Genomic DNA, 20,986 nt, shown 5'->3' on the forward strand with positions numbered 1-20,986 from the left:
AACAGAATCGAGATTTTATGTAAATGACTCCTCATCAACTCCACAATGCATATGAATAACATAATTTTCATGCAACTGTCAAAACATTAGGATGATATACAGTGTTGTTTAAGCACTACTAAACTGTATTAAAACAGCTTCTAGGCCCCCGCTGGTAGTCTAAAATTTTGTGATTGTTTGCCAGCATCGAAGAGTTTAAGAATAATCTCCTATTGAGCACTTCAGGAAAAGACATTGTACAAGCATAAAATCAATTTTCATTTTAGATTTTTGTTTGCTTGTTTTAAAAATACTGGAGATGCCAAATTTATTCTGTTCCAATCAGAAATAAAAGAATTTATTTTCCAATTCATCTGGCAGCTAGTGGTGTCAAGTTGAGGGGGAAGGATTCAAAGGTTGGAGGCTATGTGACGCAACCACTCAAAAGATATCCAAGCAAAATTGGCAATTTTAACCTGACTTTAAAAGCAGTTTAATTGCCTGTTCCTGTGGATGTATGCAGTCATAAAAATAATGAACAAATCCAATATATGAAGACTGTTTCTGCCAGTCCATCAGTGTGAAATTGATATACTGGTTCCCGCTATAAATGCGACATAAATGTCAGTTTAGTTTTGGAAGCCAGAACCAAGGTAATGAAAAGACTAACTCTTAACTGAACTAACTCACAAGTATCTGAATCAAGCAACGCATTATTAACTGAGTCATACCACAGAAGAATTTTGCAAATTTACTATTAATAACTATATATTACTATGTATCACAATGCTTCTCCTGGGTTGAGTCTTTCCCATATATAGAAGTATTCACAAGTGCCCTGCATCATAGAAATTTCCAGTTATCTAGGAAGGCAATGGAATGGGTGGGACAAATCTCATTCAGGGAGAATAGTACCCTTGCTGGGGAAAAACAAAACACATTTTGCATTGAGTTGTTTTATCTGAACCACCTCAATAAGACAGGGCAATCATTGACAAAATTCCTTCATAAATAAGGGTTGCATATTGTATGCTATATAAACTGGGATCAGTCCAGATCAGTCCATACACAATAGCAGTCTTGAGTGTTGTGTTTGCCAGGCAGTTTGCGCGATGGAATTCAGAGATCACAGATTTTGCTGAGTTTGGTCATAATCTCCACTTCTGGAAGTTTTCAACCATTAGAGCTTGTTCCAGCAGAGTGTCCTCAAAGCTCTTGTGTTCTGAATGCCACATCATCACCATTGGAAGATTTTCTCAAAGTTATGGCAGGCAAATCACTTGCATATTAAACGGTTTAAGAATGAGAATAACCCCTTGAAGTAGGCCGTTATTGAATGCTCAAGACTAGCTGGTCCTTTTCCACAGGTGAAAGTTCATTTCACAGATGCCAAATGTTCGCCAGAAAGTGAAGGAATTTTGCAAATGCCAACGGCTTGAAGAACTTGTCATGAGCCATGTTTCCTGGCTGTCTTAGACAACAGGCCTATGAATGTGGTCCTTGTCCTGTAGAATCCTGCCTGAGATTTATCACTGATGTGATGACTTCAGGTTCATTGGCAACCCTAAACCTATGTGCTCCTCATGGAGAAAATCATTGGTAATGTGGCCAGTCCTTTAAAGAATAGGTTAGTTCATAACCTTACAGGTGATATGTAATAATGTAATTAGTCTGTTCCCCTGGCATTGGGATGCCATGGTTTCTTATCAGATCCACACATCCCTTTATCATCTTCTATTGAAAGAACTTTCACAACAATTACATACCAATATAACTAGCAGTGACACTCGACAGTTGCTCGACTTCTTGTGACCATATATAAAGTTTGATGACTAAAACCAAAACTTGGATTACTTAATGTGGAAACTCACAAACTGGTTCAGGAATATCTACATTTTCAGTGCCACATACTCTGTTGCAAAGTAAAATATCCTTGTGTTCAGCAAACTCGTTAGATATGTGGGTATTCACAGTAAGCTTAAAGATGGCCCTAACAATGACTCTTGTTGATGTTGATTGTCATCTTTCCTCACATCCAGACAGTACTGCATACAGAGGGGATTATATCAATCTTCAGTAATTCAATCCACCCACAAGATCTCCCTTACAATACAAATTGCTGCTTACTTTCCTGATGGTGTCCCTGATCATGTCTTTAGATTCTCTCTGGATCAGCTGGCAGGGATATTTCCAGACACTTTTAACCTCTCCATGCTTCAGGCTGTGGTTCCTTCCTGCTTTAAGAAGACTACTACTTATCTCAGTACACAAGATAAACAAGATAATGTGCCTTAACGACTTCTGCCAAGTGGCTCTGACATCCATCATCATGAAGTGCTTCATGACACGCAATCTTCAGCTTTATAGACAACATCAACCCACTGCAATTTGCCTATTGCTGAAATAAGTCTACAGTGACACCATCTCCCTGGCTGTACACTCAGCTGGAGCGTCTGGACAGTAAAGACATCTCTATCAGACAGTTATTTATTGACTACAATTCTTCCTTCGGTACTAGTATTCCAAGCAAATTCATCACCAAATTTGGGCTCTTGGGAGCCAATGCCTCTCTCAGCAACTGGACCCTTGATTTCCAGAAAAAAACAGGAGGTGTTACTGCCTATCTATACTGCAACACCTCCACCACAATTACTGTAAACACTGGTGCTCCACAAAGTTATGGCCCTTTGCCTCCTACACTGCTACCTGTACACTCATGACTATGTGGCCGGAGTATGCTCTAACTCTATTCACACATTTGCAGATGATACAATCCACCCTTGGATATTCTCTTCTCCCTTCTCCCATCAACCAGAAGAAACAAAAGCCTGAAAGCACATACCACCAGGCTTGAGGGGACCTTCTATCCCACTCTTATCAGACTCTTGAATGGACTTCTTGTTGAATAAGATGAAATCTTGGCCTCACAATCTAAATTTACCTGCTCTGCACTTTTTAGGTAGTGTTACAATTAATTCTGCATTGCACACTCCGCTGGAGGCAGTGAGTGTGAGATTGGGGAACTGAGCAGCAACAGTAAAACCATAAGTGAATTAACCTGGCCAGTCATTTAATTCTTAATGTACTTCATTGCTTGTCTAAACATCTGCTGTGGATGGTAGTTCTTAAATATATTGCAACAGAACCTCTGGAGAAAGTTTTCAGGCACAAATAGATCACTGACTTGAAATATATTTTATTGGGATTATTCCTACCTTTATTCATTGATTATGGCTAACAGTTACTTTATAACTTAGTCTAGAAGATAGTGAGTTTGAGTAAGAAGCCCTGCATTACATTTGAAACCCAAATGAAAAGTAGAAAACCCGAAGAAAAAGAAATTGCAGGCATTGTACTAGCTCAGGCATTTTCTACAGTGTGGTCAAGGATAGCGACCTCATGTAGGAGCTGATGTGAAAAAGAATGACTAGAGGTCTTCTAACACTGTGCTGAACATCTTGCAGAATATCAAGATTGCTGTGGCCAGATCTGACAGCTTCACACTGTTGTAAAGTAGCTTGGAAAAGATGGCTGAGGGATGAGTAGTGACATTCAGATACACTTCATTGAAACTTACTATTTATAACTTACAGAAGTCTTTCAGCACTCACTGGAATAAGCAGGTTTGATAACTTCAGCAAGTTCAATGATGTCTTTTGTTTTATTTGTACATACAAAGTGAATGTCTCTTACACAATCTGCATTTACAGTACAGGTGAGCCATGTACAAATTCTGCCATTGCCTGAAAGGAGGTTGTACGTTCTCCCTATGACCACCTGGGTTTCCTCTGGTTGCTCTGGTTTTCTCCCACAGTTCAAGGATGCACTGGTTGGTAGGTTAATCATAAATTTTCTTTTAATGAGGCTAGGGTTAAATCTGTCGGTTGCTTGGCAACGCGGCTCAAAGGGCCTGTTCTACTGTCTCCATCAATCAATCAATAAATAAATAAATAAGTATCCTTGCCCAGTTCAGGAGGAAACTAAGAGTCATCCAGAATAACCTAGGCTGAATAAAGGCGAGATAATGTAGGGCATCAAACCTTTTCCCCAAATCCATTGCTTGTTATCAACTAAACAAAGTCACCTTTAATGATAACTTGTATTGGAACTTCACTTAATTCAATTGACTATAATTATTCCAGTTGCTAAGATGGGAATTGAGTTACAAGTCCAAATCTTTAGCGCTATGTTTTGGACAACCAGTTCAGTAATGTTCCAGATATGGTGCCCCTAATACTTTGTCTGTTCTACATATGTTTCTCAAGAGAGTTATCAACAACTCTGATGAGGTAGTCCTGCTTTTTGAAAAACAATCAGTTTTCCCTCATCTGGTGGATAACCTAGACCACGTGGATGACTGCATATTGAAGACATAAAGTGCATTCTTTGGATAATGAAATGTTTCTGTGGCAGAACACCTGAAGTTTAATTAAACACCAGCTTAATCATTATAGCAATTGGACAAGTGCCACGATTATGATGCTCATTTTTGCTTTCTCTTGTCTCTTAGCAATAACGACAATCAATAGCAGATTTGTGCCTTACTCTATTGTTAACTCTTTTCATAGGGTAAATATTGAAGGCATGTTCCTGTGATATTAGAGTACATGTTACTTGTTTGATACAATTAGGGACATCAGATGATCATTTTTCCACAAATGGTGACTCATTATCACATTTATCAGCAGGCATCTGTAGAGAAAACTATTATACACACTCAATACCTATAATTTGGTGACCAGAACTGTACACAATACTCCAAATGTATAGTTGTATAATTGTACACAATATACTCCAAATATACGTCTTCATGTATAGTTTTTCGTAAATTTCCTGTAAATGCCTGCAAGAAAATGAATCACAAGGTAGCATATGGCAACATATGCATATTTTGATAATAAGTTTTACTTTGACTTTGAAGTACTGAGGGTAGTTCTGTTCCGACATCTTAAGGTAAGATTATCTTCATCATTAGTGTACGCTCAGCTGCCCAGCACTCAAATACTTCCTTCTTGAACCCGTAGTACACTTCCTTATACTTTGTAAACTCTTCATAAGCTTTCTCTTCGACTTAGATTTAGTTCTTGATATCTCATTATGTGTCAGTGTCAAATTTACTTTGATAACTCTTCTGAAGTACAGTATCTTGGGCATAATGCTTTAAAAGAACTATTACATAAAAATCCCATTTTTGGTCAAAATATCAGATAGTATCATACTTTACCAGATTACCACAGGGAAGAGGAAACTGGAATAAACAATCCAACGACAGATTATTGCTTCATCATGTTTGATTACGTTGTATTACTATCTGTTGCTTTTACCAATAGAGGGCATCATTTCATTATACACAACATTTTAGAGGAATGCAGTTTGGAATGGGAAAGAGACAGAGGGAAAGAGAGAAAAAGAAAAAGAGAGAAAGATGGAGACAGAGGCAGAGAGAGGGATTGAGAGAGCGAGGGGGGGAAGATAATATTTTTCATGTGAAATGTTGGGTTGGAACGCAGTCACAGGGAGAACATGCAAACTCCTTATAGACAGCTTTGAACCAGTTCACTGGAATCGTGAGGCAGCAGCTCAAGCAGCTGCACTGTCATGCCAGCCAGTTCTATTTTATATGAGCCTCTAAATTCTCCAGTCACCCTGGACTGTGAAAAAAACTAATCCTGGCTGGAGTATGCTGATTCATTGATAAAGCTTGTAAATTTGAGCTGTATTAGCATTGCAATGGACTCAGTGGTTTGCATATTCATTACTGCAACCAGTGAGTGTAATTAATGCAGTTCATCATCTCGTACCTGCAAACTTGATCTCTCTCAAGGCTCACATGGCAAGAATGAAACATCAAAAATTTGAAATTTGAAAATTAGTCAGATATAGTTGAAAATAAAACAGAAGTGGGACCCAACCTAATGGAAATAATAAATCTTTTAATTCTTTCACAGGGTGAGGGGAAGGAAAAGTTATTGGCAAGAGCAGTATTTGACATAATTGCGCTGACAGCCATGAGCAAATGTAATCTGTGTGCAGTTGCGATGCCCACAATGCTACCGGATGTGAAAATTCTTGGATGTTGACCTTGCAATGGTTCAGATATGAAAATATATTTTAGGTCATGAGATGAATATAACTGGGTGACCATAAGGAGGGGGAAAGAGGATAGGCAGCTAGTGCAGACTACCCCATGGCCATTCCCCTCAACACTGTTAGGAGGAATGACCGAGCAGAATTGTTTATTCTGCTCATGTTGTTCTGCAGTTTAAGCATTGCTCTAAGAGTAAACCAAGAAATTATAGGCTGGTGAGCCTGATATCAGAAGTGGAAAATTATTGGAAGAAATTCTAATGGACCAGATATATAAATATTTGGAAAGAGAGAGACTGATTAGGGATTGTCAACGTGGCTTTGTGCATGGTATGTTGTGTCTACCAGGAAGTGCATGTTGTCTACATGAACTTTAGCAAGTCACATTTTCCCACATGGGAGGTTAGTCAAGAAGGTTCAGTCACTTGGCATTCATGATGAGTTTGTAAATTGGATTAGACATTGGCTTTGTGGGAGAAGCCAGAGAGTGGTAGTAGATGGTTGCCTCTCTGACTGGAGGCCTGTAACTAGTGGTGTGCTGCAGAGATTGGTACTGGGTCTATTGCTGATTTTCAACTACATCAATGATCTGGATAATAATGTGGCAAACAGGATCAGCAAGTTTGCTGATGGCACCAGGATTGGAGGTGTAGTGGATGGTGTGCAAGACTATCAAAGCTTGCAGCAAGTTATGAACCAGCTGGAAAATTGGATTGAAATATGGCAGATAGAATTTAATACAGACAAGTGTTACATGTTGCGCTTCAGGAGTGCAATCCAGTGTTACTCTTACATGGTGAGTAGTAGGGCACTGAGGATTGTGGTAGATCAGAATGATATGGGAATATGGATCCATAATTCCTTGAAAGTGGCATCACAGGTAGATAGGCTACTGTTTGGAAATCTCAGGTTGACAACAAGGAAAAGGCCTCCTGAACAGTGAATAATATCCATCACAAGGTCATGCTGCAAAGCAATCACACAACAAGTATTTAACAACACAGGCAAACATTTGACCGTAAACTACAGTAACATGAATTACTGAAATGAGGTGATGATATTCTCAAGTATTGTATGTGCCATTATTTTATTATCCTGCCTAGGAAATTATGATATTTCAAGAGTGCATCAACACAAGTTTAATAAAATGATTTGATTTCAGATTAAAGGCTCTAATGAACATACTCATAGAATGTTAGAGTGCACCTTTTGACCAATGGAGGCAATGTGACACCACCTGCACTTCCAGCACTGTCCAGACTTGTAACCTGCCACAGCACCATTCTGGTTTGGGTCTGGTAAACTGTTGAAGCTCATCATAATTTGTACCTCAAGTGTAAGTGGAAAAGCATAACCAATCATGGTTTTAGTTTTCAGCCAGCTCTTAATCAGCAATGAAATAGTAGAAAATAGATAAACAATGCTATCAAGCAGCACATCCTCCTAATCTTGTCCCTGATGATTATACTGAGTAATAGATTCATTTTGTTTCAGAACACATGACAAATCTCACTTCATTTGTGTTATCTCTGGAATTGTTCTGAAACACTGAAGTTAGGAAAGAAAGAGAATAATATCCTACAAGTATAGTAGCCAAATTATGGATGTTAAGGGATATAATTTTTAACATCACAATGAGTGCCAGGGCACTCCCTGTTATAGAACATTTGTGATAAAAGTTCATTGAGAAAAATAATAAAAATGTGTTTGTTGCAATTTTCAAGAGTGATGCAAATACTAAATAATAATTTCAATATTTTCTGTTATATAAGCTGTCTAACTTCATTTGAACTGAGAACAGAATCCATCCTTTGACTACTGAGTGAGTTAATCAGCGATTAGCATCATTACCAGATAGATAATAAAATGAGCATTCTCACAAGTTATGAATTGTTTCAATGTATTTACTTAATGTAATAAAGCAAACAAAATTGTTCTGTTCTGTAGCTACAGGGAGGGCACATTAGGTGTAACGTGACAAGTCTTAGTAAGTGGCATTAAATTAACTAATACTTCCTGCTGCATCGTAAAAGTCAGAATCCGGCACATTGAAAATTATGAGCATCTATTTGATTACACAACAATCACATATCCTGGTTACAAAAAAGGATTGTATCTTTATCTAATATGAACCAAATGAACTAATTTATGACTAGCTTATGTAAAGATTAGAGTGACTGATGAATCAAAATATTTCACATCTTGCCATTAAAAGACCAAATTTTTATATAATTGCATTCAGAAGAATACTTAAAACACCCTTTTTGTTATAAGGGTGCTAATTTATTGTGAGTCATTTCAAGCAGTAGTCTGTTAATCTTGTGCTTCCTCTGTATATAGTAAAAGTAATGGAGTCTCCTTTTGAACAATCAGGTTATGAAGAAACAATGGCCTAACTAATATACAGTATCTCCGTCAATTCCTTTGTGGTAACTTTGCAACACAAAAAATGAAAGCCATCTTCCACATTCAAAATGCAATGCCCTGAACTCATCAATTCCATTGAACTTTCACTTTTGGTTGAAAAAGACTAACCCATCTCCCACAATAAGTCTAATCTTAAAATTATCTTTGCAGAATAAAGTGCAGTTCCTTACTAACAAACTTGCATCATTGAAAATTTGATGACATTAATATTTTTCTTATACCTGTTTAAATAGAGGATTAAAGTTAAAAAAAGTAAATGCAGGTGCCAGAAACCTGAAATAAAACCAGAACATGTTGGAAACATTCAACTCAGTCAGGCAACATCTGTTTCTCTTTCCACTGATGCTGTCTGATTGCTGAGTGTTTCCAGAATTTTCTGCTTTTATTTGATATTAAACATCATTATTCACATTTAAACATTAAAACACTCACTTCCTGTGAGATCTCATTGAAGGACATGTGCTGTTCCAAAAACTGCAGCAATGCAACATCCACATGTTTCCGCTTTTTGGATGCCATGTTCCACATGCAATAGAACATATTTTATTAAGTGAGACCACTGGGTTTGTTGTAAGTACTTTTAAAAGCTTGTTTTGACCTTTCGGTTTAATTCACAAAGCAACTTGTTCTCTTGTAGCATTCCTCCAAGGAAAAATGATGCCTGATACTTCATAATGTGTCCAAGATGCCATACATCTCTTGTTAAAGTTTGTCCTTTTCTCCACATCTCACCTGCCTCCCTACCAGGCTCCACAGATCAGGACAGAAAATTTCCCCTAAACCGCCTGAATTTGTGCAAAGACACAAATAAATTTCTGTCATCTTTGATGTGCCAGATTGCAATGCAGCTGACAATTATAAATGCAGTTTCTTAACAATACGTTGAGGATTTACGGTTGCTCCACCCCGCCAGGATGCAAAGATTCAGAGCTGTGCCGCTATATCAGCATAAAATTCTCTTTAAATCCCGAGCACTGAATGCTATATAATAACTTAAGTCTGTGCCCCTCAGTTAATACCTTCATGAAAAAGCCAAACAAGTCTTCCAAATCTATATGGAGTTCTAGTGGTGTTCTCTGTTCCATAGGAAGCATTCCTAGTCTGTCCTTAAAATGAGATTTATCCAGCTCCAGAAAAACCTCTTTGTAAATCTATCCTGAATTCCCTTTTGTGCCATTGCACTTTTTCCTCGATTTTGGTGACTATAAACACAGCCCCAGCAATAATCTAACATAAACTTTCTGTCCTCATGTTCTTTGTGCTGGGGAAGAAAGACATCACAATTACTGAGCAACTTTATCTACTTGTTCTGCTTCTCCTTCAGGAATCTGGAGGCGTGAACTCCAGGTTGCTTCTGTTCCTTTACTTCTCCTGATACATTAGACCACAAGACACAGGAGCAGAATAGCCCATTAGCCCAGTGAGTCTGCTCTACCATTGCATCACAGCTGATTTATTATCCCTCTCAGCACTGGTATCCTTCCTTCTCCCCGTATCCCTTCATGCCCTGACTAATTAACCCTTTTGCTCCCTGAATCATTCTTCTGAACCTTCTCTGGATCTTATCCAGCGTCAGAATGTAATTTCTTAGATAACGGCCCCAAACTGCTCACAATAGTCCAAGTGCAGTCTGGCCAATGCCTTATAAAGCCTCAGCAACACATCCTTGCTCTTATATTCTAGTCCTCTTAAAATGAAATCACGTTGAGAAGTTGGAACTGGAACAGGATGAACTCTGGCTGAAGGGGTGATAGATAGGACATATAGAGAGTTAGTTCCACATTAAGTGCAGGACACAGGAAACTCGGTGACAGTCAGGATGGGGAAAGGTGTTAGCGAGCCAATGCAGAGTACCCCTGTTGCGGGGGGATGGGAATCAGAGTACCAGAACAGTTAGTGGGGAGGCTGTGGAGACAGATGTTGGACTCAGACAAAGTTAGGAATCAAAAGGTTGAGCATGGTACAACAAAATCAAAAAGGACTGAAGGTGTTGTAGCTGAATGCACACAGTATAAAGTAGATGAACTTGCAGTACAGTTGCAGATTGGCAGCTATAATGTTGTAGACATCACAGAATCGCGGCTGAAAGATTATGGGTGGGAGCTTAATGCCCAAGGATACACTTTGTATCAAAAGGACAGGCAGGAAGGCAGAGGGTGTGGCGTTGCTCTTGAAAGCCCACTGGTTTCCTTGGCTGTGTAAGTACAGGGAATACACACTCCAGTCCCACCAAACCCGTGAGATTGAGACAGCTCTTCCACCCCAAACCCCGGATTTTCTAGATGCTGTGTAATTTACTACCCTATTACAACTCACTGCCAAGATATAACAGACAGCACACTGCATATAATTAAAGGAATTATATTTATGAGTCTTAACTTAACTGAAGGGTTAGTAAAGAAAAGAAAGAAAAAAAACAAAAAGGGCCCTTTATAATTAAACAGTCAAATGTGCACAAGTTGGAGCTCAACTCTTCCAAAAGTCATATTCACCGATCCTCAGTAGACACCAGTATGTTGCTCCATCGACTCACGGTTACCCCACTGGGCCGAATTCCATGATGGTTTCTCTCCAGCGTCTTCACTCTTCCTCTCCCGCCAATCAAAAAAAACCCAAGACCAACCTTAGTGTCCCTCACAAAACCTCCCAGTTCCACCATCCTAATTCAATGACACACATCCCTTATCGTCAACAATAACTCAAACAGAATGAAATCAGAACAGACTGCTTTTACAGGACTGCTAGTATGAAATACCTACAGCATAGCAGTAAAACTGTGCACCAGGGCATTACACTTTGATGGTAAAAAATGAAATCAAATCATTGGAAAGAGGAGACAGGGTCCATAAGACCATAAGACCACAAGACATAGGAGCAAATTTTGGCCATTCCTTCCATCAAGTCTATTCCACCATTCCTGATCCTGGATCCCACTCAATCCCATACACCTACCTTCTCCCCATATCCTTTGATGCCCTGACTGATCAGGAAACTATCAACTTCCGCCTTAAATATACCCACAAACTTGGCTTCCATTGCAGTCTGTGGCAGAGCATTCCACAGAGTCACCACGCTCTGGCTAAAAAAAATCCTCCTTGCCTCTGTTCTAAAAGGTAATCCCTCCGTTATGAGGCTGTGCCCTCTAGTTCTGGCTACCCGCACCATAAGAAACATCCTTTCCACATCTACCCGACCTAGTTCTCTCAGCATTTGGTAGGATTCAATGAGATCTCCCCGCATTCTTTAAATTCTAGTGAGTACATAGTCATAGTCATACTTCATTGATCTTGAGAGAAATTGGTTTTTGTTACAGTTGCACCATAAATAATTAAATAGTAATAAAACCATAAATAATTAAATAGTAATATGTAAATTATGCCAGGAAATAAGTCCAGGACCAGCCTATTGGCTCAGGGTGTCTGGCCCTCCAAGGGAGGAATTGTAAAGTTTGATAGCCACAGGCAGGAATGACTTCCTATGACGCTCAGTGTTGCATCTCGGTGGAATGAGTCTCTGGCTAAATGTACTCCTGTGCCCAACCAGTACATTATGTAGTGAATGGCCAAGATGGCATGCAACTTGGACAGCATCCTCTTTTCAGACACCACCGTCAGAGAGTCCAGTTCCATCCCCACAACATCACTGGCCTTACGAATGAGTTTGTTGATTCTGTTGGTGTCTGCTACCCTCAGCCTGCTGCCCCAACACACAACAGCAAACATGATCGCACTGGCCACCACAGACTCATAGAACATCCTCAGCATCGTCCGACAGATGTTAAAGGACCTCAGTCTCCTCAGGAAATAGAGACAGCTCTGATCCTTCTTGTAGACAGCTTCAGTGTTCTTTGACCAGTCCAGTCTATTGTCAATTCGTATTCCCAGGTATTTGTAATCCTCTACCATGTCCACACTGACCCCCTGGATGGAATCAGGGGTCACCGGTGCCTTAGCTCTCCTCAGGTCTACCACCAGCTCCTTAGTCTTTTTCACATTAAGCTGCAGAGAATTCTGCTCACACTATGTGACAAAGTTTCCTACCATAGCCCTGTACTCAGCCTCATCAGTACAGGCCCAAAGCTACCAAATGTTCCTTATATGTTAACCCCTTCATTCCTGGAATCATCCTTTTGAACCTCCTCTGGACTGTTTTCAATAATACCACATGTTTTCTGAGATATGGGTCCCAAAACTGTTGATAGTACTCCAAGATCAGTCTGACTAGTGCCTTATAAAAACTCAGCATTATCTCCTTGCTTTTAAATTCTATTCTCCTTCAAATAAATGCCAACATTGCATCTGCCTTCTTTACCAAAGACTCAACCTGTAAGCTAACATTCTGGGAGTCTTACACAAGGACTCCTAAGTCCCTCTGCACTTCTGATGTTTGAACCTTCTCCCTTTTTAGATAATAAACCACACTGTTATTGTTTTTACCAAAATGCATTACAGTATCATACATTTCCCAACACCGTATTTCATCTGCCAGTTTTTGCCCATTCTTCTAATTTGTCTAGGTCCTGCTGTAATTGCATTGCCTCCTCAGCACTACCTACCCCTCCACCTATCTTCATATCGTCTGCAAACTTTGCCACAAAGCCATCAACTCCATTATCCAAATTATTGACAAACAATGTGAAAAGTATCAGTCCCAATACTGAGCCCAGAAGGACACCATTAGTCACTGACAGCCAACCAGAAACAGGCCCCCTTTTAGATTAGGAGAATGGGCAAAGGAATGGCACGTGGAATACAGTGTCAGGGAGTGTATAGTCATGCACTTTGGTAGAAGAAATGAAAGGGTTGACTATTCTCTAAATGGAGAGAAAATACAAATAACTGAGGTGCAAAGGGTCTTGGGAGTCCTGGTGCAGGAGTCCCGAAAGGTTAAGTTGCAGGTTGACTCTGCGGTGAGGAAGGAAAATGTAATGTTAGCATTCATTTCAAGAGGACTAGAATGTAAAAGTAAGAGTTAATGTTGAAGCTTTATAAAGCACTGGTGAGGCCTCACTTGGAGTATTGTGATCAAGTCTGGGCCCCTTATCTCAGAAAGGTTGTTCTGAAACTGGAGAGGTTTCAAAGAAGGTTTGAATGGCTTATAATATGAAGAGCGTTTGATGGCTCTGGGCCTGTACTCACTAGAATTCAGAAGGATGAGGAGTGATCTTATTGAAACCTGTTGAATGGTGAAAGGCCTTGAAAGAGTGGATGTGGAGAGGATGTTTCCTATTGTGGGAGAGTCTAAGACCTGAAGACACAGCATCAGAATAGAGATGAGGAGGAATTTCCTTAACCAGAGAGTGTGAATCTGTGGAATTTGGTGCCACAGGCAGCTGTGGAGGCCAAGTCTTTACGTATATTTAAGGCAGAGATTGATAGTTTCTTGATTGGTCAGGACATGAAGGGATACAGGGAGAAGGCAGGTGACTGGAGCTGAGAGGAAAATTGGACCAGCCATGGTGAAATGCAGAGCAGACTCGAAAGGCCAAATGGCTGAATTATGCTCCTATACTTAATGGTCTTATGAATGCTAACATTGTATTTGCCCTCCTTACTACCATCTCAATCTGCAAGTTACCTTTTAGGGAATCCTACACAAAGACTCCCAGGTCAGCTCTGATTTTTGAAATTTCTTTCTATTTAGAAAATAGTCTATACCTTTATTCCTTCTGTTGAAGTGCAAGACCATACACTTCCATGCATGATATTCCATCTGCCATTTCTTTGCATGATGTCATTAGTCCTCCTGCAGACTCCCTGCTTCCTCAGCACTACCTGCTCCTCCACCTATATTTGTATTGTCTGCAAATGTTGCCACAAAACCATCAATTCAGTCATCCAAATCATTGACATATACTGTGAAAAGAAAATTTTACAAATCAGAAAAAAATCACCAGTTCACCCTGCTTTCATTTGAATGGCTTTGATGTTTGACATACTCAACAATATCATTGCCAGTTGTAATTGGGTGTTACTAGTTTGCAACAAGCTTGAGATAGGATCAACAGAAAGTTTAATAGCGTTGAAAGAAAAAGAACCATGGGACCAATTTGATGTGGCATTAGTGTACATTATTGATGAGAACAACTCAGAAGGGAATTTCAGGTCTTCACTGGAACATAGAAACATAGAAACATAGAAAATAGGTGCAGGAGTAGGCTATTCGGCCCTTCGAGCCTGCACCGCCATTTATTATGATCATGGCTGATCATCCAACTCAGAACCCCGCCCCAGCCTTCCCTCCATACCCCCTGACCCCCATAGCCACAAGGGCCATATCTAACTCCCTCTTAAATATAGTCAATGAACTGGCCTCAACTGTTTCCTGTGGCAGAGAATTCCACAGATTCACCACTCTCTGTGTGAAGAAGTTTTTCCTAATCTTGGTCCTAAAAGGCTTCCCCTCTATCCTCAAACTGTGACCCCTCGTTCTGGACTTCCCCAACATCGGGAACAATCTTCCTGCATCTAGCCTGTCCAATCCCTTTAGGATCTTATACGTTTCAATCAGATCCCCCCTCAATCTTCTAAATTCCAACGAGTACAAGCCCAGTTCATCCAGTCTTTCTTCATATGAAAGTCCTGCCATCCCAGGAATCAATCTGGTGAACCTTCTTTGTACTCCCTCTTTGGCAAGGATGTCTTTCCTCAGATTAGGGGACCAAAACTGCACACAATACTCCAGGTGTGGTCTCACCAAGGCCTTGTACAACTGCAGTAGTACCTCCCTGCTCCTGTACTCAAATCCTCTCGCTATAAATGCCAGCATACCATTCGCCTTTTTCACCGCCTGCTGTACCTGCATGCCCACTTTCAATGACTGGTGTATAATGACACCCAGGTCTCGTTGCACCTCCCCTTTTCCTAATCGGCCACCATTCTGATAATAATCTGTTTTCCTATTTTTGCCACCAAAGTGGATAACTTCACATTTATCCACATTAAATTGCATCTGCCATGAATTTGCCCACTCACCCAACCTATCCAAGTCACCCTGCATCCTCTTAGCATCCTCCTCACAGCTAACACTGCCACCCAGCTTCGTGTCATCCGCAAACTTGGAGATGCTGCATTTAATTCCCTCATCCAAGTCATTAATATATATTGTAAACAACTGGGGTCCCAGCACTGAGCCTTGCGGTACCCCACTAGTCACCGCCTGCCATTCTGAAAAGGTCCCGTTTATTCCCACTCTTTGCTTCCTGTCTGCTAACCAACTCTCCACCCACACCAATACCTTACCCCCAATACCGTGTGCTTTAAGTTTGCACACTAATCTCCTGTGTGGGACCTTGTCAAAAGCCTTCTGAAAATCCAAATATACCACATCCACTGGTTCTCCCCTATCCACTCTGCTAGTTACATCCTCAAAAAATTCTATGAGATTCGTCAGACATAATATCAAGAACTGATTGTTGGGTATTGCCTCTTCCAATAACCCTACGACCATAATTCATTGAGAAGAAAGGCATTGAAACATAGAGGGTGTAAATTTATGCTACCAAAGTTATTCACATGTAACAATGGATGCACCCATGGTACTGAAATCTTTGCCTTGCAGTTTTTTGAGATTTGTCTGTATTGGAGATAAACAAAATGTTTTTTTTTAAATCTCTTTCTCCTAATACCATGCTTCTTTCTTGCAGATGATGTTGTGCTACTTCAAACTCCTAGTGACTGCAAATAGCTTCAAAAAGTATATGTAAATAGAAGTCACCAATCACGTTTTGCAGCCAATAATATTGAAGATTTCTGTAGATGACAAACATTATTAGAAGAAGCCAAGCAAAGATGAAGATGTGCATTTGATTTAATGATAGATGAGCAAATATTATAAACAAACAAAAACAATATTATACTAAGTAGTCAGGCAGCATCTAAAGGAAGAGGTACAGTCAATGCCTCGGGCCGAGACCCTTCGTCAGGACTAACTGAAAGAAGAGATCGAAAGAGATTTGAAAGTGGGAGGGGGAGGAGGAGATATGAAATGATAGGAGAAGACAGGAGGGGAGGGATGGAGCTAAGAGCTGGAAAATTGATTGGCAAAAGGGATACAAGGCTGGAGAAGGGAGAGGATCATGGGACAGGAGGCCTAGGGAGAAAGAAAGGGGGAGGGGAGCCCAGAGGATGGGCAAGGAGTTATAGTGAGAGGGACAGAGGGAGAAAAAAAGAGAGAAAAAAATAACAATAATAATAAATAAATAAGGGATGGGGTACAAAGGGGAGGTGGGGCATTAACAGAAGTTAGAAAAGTCAGTGTTCATTCTATGAGGTTGGAGGCTACCCAAACGGAATATAAGGTGTTGTTCCTCCAACCTGAGTGTGGCTTCATCTTGACAGTAGAGGAGGCAGTGGATAGATATATCAGAATGGGAATGGGACGTGGAATTAAAAAATGTGGCACTGGGAGATCCTGCTTTCTCTGGCGGACAGAGCGTAGGTGTTCAGCGAAATGGTCTCCCAGCCTGTGTCGGGTCTCGCCAATATGTAGAAAGCCGCATCAGGAGTACCGGATGCAGTATATCACACCAGCTGACTCACAGGTGAAGTATCGCCTCACTTGGAAGGACTGTCTGGGGCCCTGAGTGATGCTGAGGGAGGAAGTGTAAGGGCATGTGTAGCACTTGTTCCGCTTACAAGGATAAGTGCTGGGAGGGAGGTTGGTGGGAAGGGATGGGGGGAACAAATGGACAAGGGAGTCGCGTAGGGAGCAATCCCTGCGGAAAGCAGAAAGAGGAGGGAGGGAAAGATGTGCTTAGTGGTGGGATTCGTTGGAGGTGGCAGAAGTTACGGAGAATTATATGTTGGACCCGGAGACTGGTGGGGTGGTAGGTAAGGACAAGAGGAACCCTATTCCTTGTGGGGTGGTGGGAGGATTGGATGATAGCAGATGTGCGTGAAGTGGGAGAGCTGCGTTTGAGAGCAGAGTTGATTGTGGAGGAAGGGAAGCCCCTTTCCTTAAAAAAGGAGGACATCTGCTTTGTCCTGGAATGAAAAACCTCATCCTGAGAGCAGATGCGGTGGAGACGGAGGAATTGCGAGAAGGGGATGGCATTTTTGCAAGAGACAGGGTGAGAAGAGGAATAGTCCAGGTAGCTGTGAGTGTCCGTAGGCTTATAGTAGACATCAGTAGATAAGCTGTCTCCAGAGATAGAGATCAAGAAAGGGGAAGGAGGTGTTGGAGATGGACCAAGTAAACTTGAGGGCAGAGTGAAAGTTGGAAGCAAAGTTAATGAAGTCAACGAGCTCAGCATGCGTGCAGGAAGCAGCGCCAACACAGTCGTCGATGTAGCGAAGGAAAAGTGGGGGACAGATACCAGTATGGGCTTGGAACATTCCCTTCGCACCGATCTCCCTCCAGGCACTTATTTTTTTAAGCGGAACAAGTGCTACACATGCCCTTACACTTCCTCCCTCACTACCATTCAGGGCCCCAGACAGTCCTTCCAAGTGAGGCGACACTTCGCCTGTGAGTCGGCTGTGGTGATATACTGCGTCCGGTGCTCCCGATGCAGCCTTCTATATATTGGCAAGACCCGATGCAGACTGAAAGACCGTTTTGCTGAACACCTACGCTCTGTACGCTAGAGAAAGCAGGATCTCCCAGTGGCCACACATTTTAATTCCGCGTCCCATTCCCATTCTGACATGTCTATCCACGGCCTCCTCTACTGTAAAGATGAAGCCACACTCAGGTTGGAGGAACAACACCTTATGTTCCGTCTGGGTAGCCTCCAACCTCATAGCATGAACATTGGCTTCCCTAACTTCTGTTAATGCCCCACCTCTCCTTTGTACCCCATCCTTTCTTTCTTTCTTTCTTTATTAATTATCATTTTTTTCTCTTTTTTTCTCCCTCTGTCCCTCTCACTATAACTCCTTGCCCATCCTCTGGGCTCCCCTTCCCCTTTCTTTCTCCCTCGGCCTCCTGTCCCATGATCCACTCCCTTCTCCAGCCTCGTATCCCTTTTGCCAATCAACTTTCCAGGTCTTAGCTCCCCCTCCCCCTCCTGTCTTCTCCTATCATTTCGGATCTCCCCCTCCCCCTCCCACTTTCAAATCTCTTACTATCTCTTCTTTCAGTTAGTCCTGACAAAGGGTCTCAACCGGAAACGTCGACTGTACCTCTTCCTAGAGATGCTGCCTGGCCTGCTGCGTTCACCAGCTTTTTTTATGTGTGTTTCTTTGAATTTCCAGCATCTGTAGATTTCCTTGTGTTTGTGTTATACTAAATAGTTATTATTTCATGATAATTATACAGGGGAATAATAGTCTAAATTTTTATGCCAGCAAAGTTGTGAAACAATAAACTTGTTTAATAATCCATTCTACCTCAGTTATTCTAGTGGCTTTAATTTGGGAAATAAATTGTAAATAGTTAAAGTGCTTATCAGTTCACTGATGCTACGGATTACACCAGACATGAGTGCAAATGGTGATTGTGTAGAGGAGCAGGGAGTAACTGACAGCAGCATCTAGATCTCTGCATTTTATTTGTGCGTATCCCAGAAATTACAATGGATTTTACCACTGTAAATGTAACTGCTGATCCTTGTAACTCTCACCACAATTAGTGAGTCAATTCCATTGTAATTTGTCTTGAATCGTGATCAAAATAGCTCATTGATGCCTCCATTGCTGATGCATATTCCTTTCATTATCAAGATGGGCATGGAAGAATCTGTCTTTACAATGGTCACGTGTCGTCAAGGTAACCTATTCAAAGTGACCTATTGTGTGTAATTTTGTGCACCAATAAAGATAAATTGGTTCATCATTGTGCCGAACAAGTACAGCTCTTTAAAAATGCATAAATGTTTTGAGAATTGTGAATAATTATTATGTAAAACAATTCAACATTGTAACAATATTGAAGCATATTTCAAATGTATATACTGTATTCTGTAAATGTGAAATTCTTAAAATACTTCACTGTTGTTAAATATTAAACTACTGTTGTTTTAAATGTAATTATTATTGAGAGATACCTCATTTGTTTGCTTTTTTGCGTTAGATTAAATCTTACACCTGAAATTTTCATCTGTTTTATTTTCCTTTACAGATACCAACTAACCTACTGCGCATTTCCTGCATATTTTGATTCTATTTCAGACATGCTTTTTTTTCATTTTCTTTCCATTGTTCAGCCTTGGTTGGCTGCTAGCCATGACTGATGAGAAAGAAGAACGTGTATTTATATAAAGTTACAGCTCTCCTTTCATACAGATCACACAGAGCTTCATCATTACTTTGACAATGTGTGCCTGTTGCTATGTTCACATGCCATTATCTACCCAGCAGCATTTTTCTCATGGATAACTTGATCTAGCCTATCTTAGAATTAACTTTTGACCCCTTTTCTCAACTACACAAAATCAACTCTTCTTTGGAGTTAAACAACATAATGATTTTTTTTTGTTGTTGCTGCTGTTGGAATCTGCTCGAGGTATCTACTATTGTAGTCATAGAGACATTGAAAAGGACAGCACAGAAACAGGCCTTTAAGCCCATCTAGTTTGTGCTGAACCATTTGAACAGCCTACTCCCATCAACCTGCATCAGGACCATAGCCCTCCACACCATTACCATCCATGTACCTGTCCAAACTTCTCTTAAAATGTTGAAATGTACTGGCAGCTCATTCCACAGTCTCATGGTCATTTGAGTGAAGAAATTCCCCCTCGTGTTCCCCTTAAATGTTCACCTTTCACCCCTAACCCATGATCTCTAGTTGTAGGCCCACCCAAACTCAGTGGAAAAAGTCTGCTTGCATTTACCCTATCTATCCCCCTTATAATTGTGTATACCTCTATCAAATCTCCCCTCAATCTTCTATGTTCCAAGGAGTAAAGTCCTAACCTATTTAATCTTTTCTCATAAATTTTCTCTGTACTCATTGAACCTTATTTCCTGTAGGTAAGTGACCAAAATTGCACACAATATTCCACTTGTTAATGAAAGAAACATTCTGGTTAGGTAGAATCCACTGATTTTTAGGCTTCTTTGATATGTGTTAATTAAGATCTATCTGATTTCTTCCATTATTCTTAAATTATTGAAATTGAAGATAAAGCAGAAGGTTAATCAGTTCAATGTTACTGCGCCGTCAGCTCAGTGTTACTTAGTCCCTTCTCTCATCATGTAATTCATAACCTTTTGTGCTTCACAGGCTCACATATTTTTATGTTTTATGAATGCACTACACTCTTCCAGAGCCAAAATTATATTATTTTCTAACCACAGTCTCTCTCCATATTCTTTTTCCTAACTTCTGTCACTTAATGCATGTGGCATGTCATACCACAAATAATAATTTCACAGTTGTTACATCCATAAACACTACTCATCGCAAGCATGATTATCCTCTTCAAGACTGAACTCCTATTATTACCTTCTCATAGAGTTTGTACAAGTTGTCCTGCGGCTATACTCCCTTAAGTATTTCATTTATCACTGTAAGATCATCTCCCAGATGCACCATTTCAAAGTGAAGC

The sequence above is a fragment of the Mobula birostris genome, chromosome 2 (genome assembly GCF_030028105.1).
Source record: "Mobula birostris isolate sMobBir1 chromosome 2, sMobBir1.hap1, whole genome shotgun sequence".
In the NCBI taxonomy this organism is placed as follows: Eukaryota; Metazoa; Chordata; class Chondrichthyes; order Myliobatiformes; family Myliobatidae; genus Mobula; species Mobula birostris.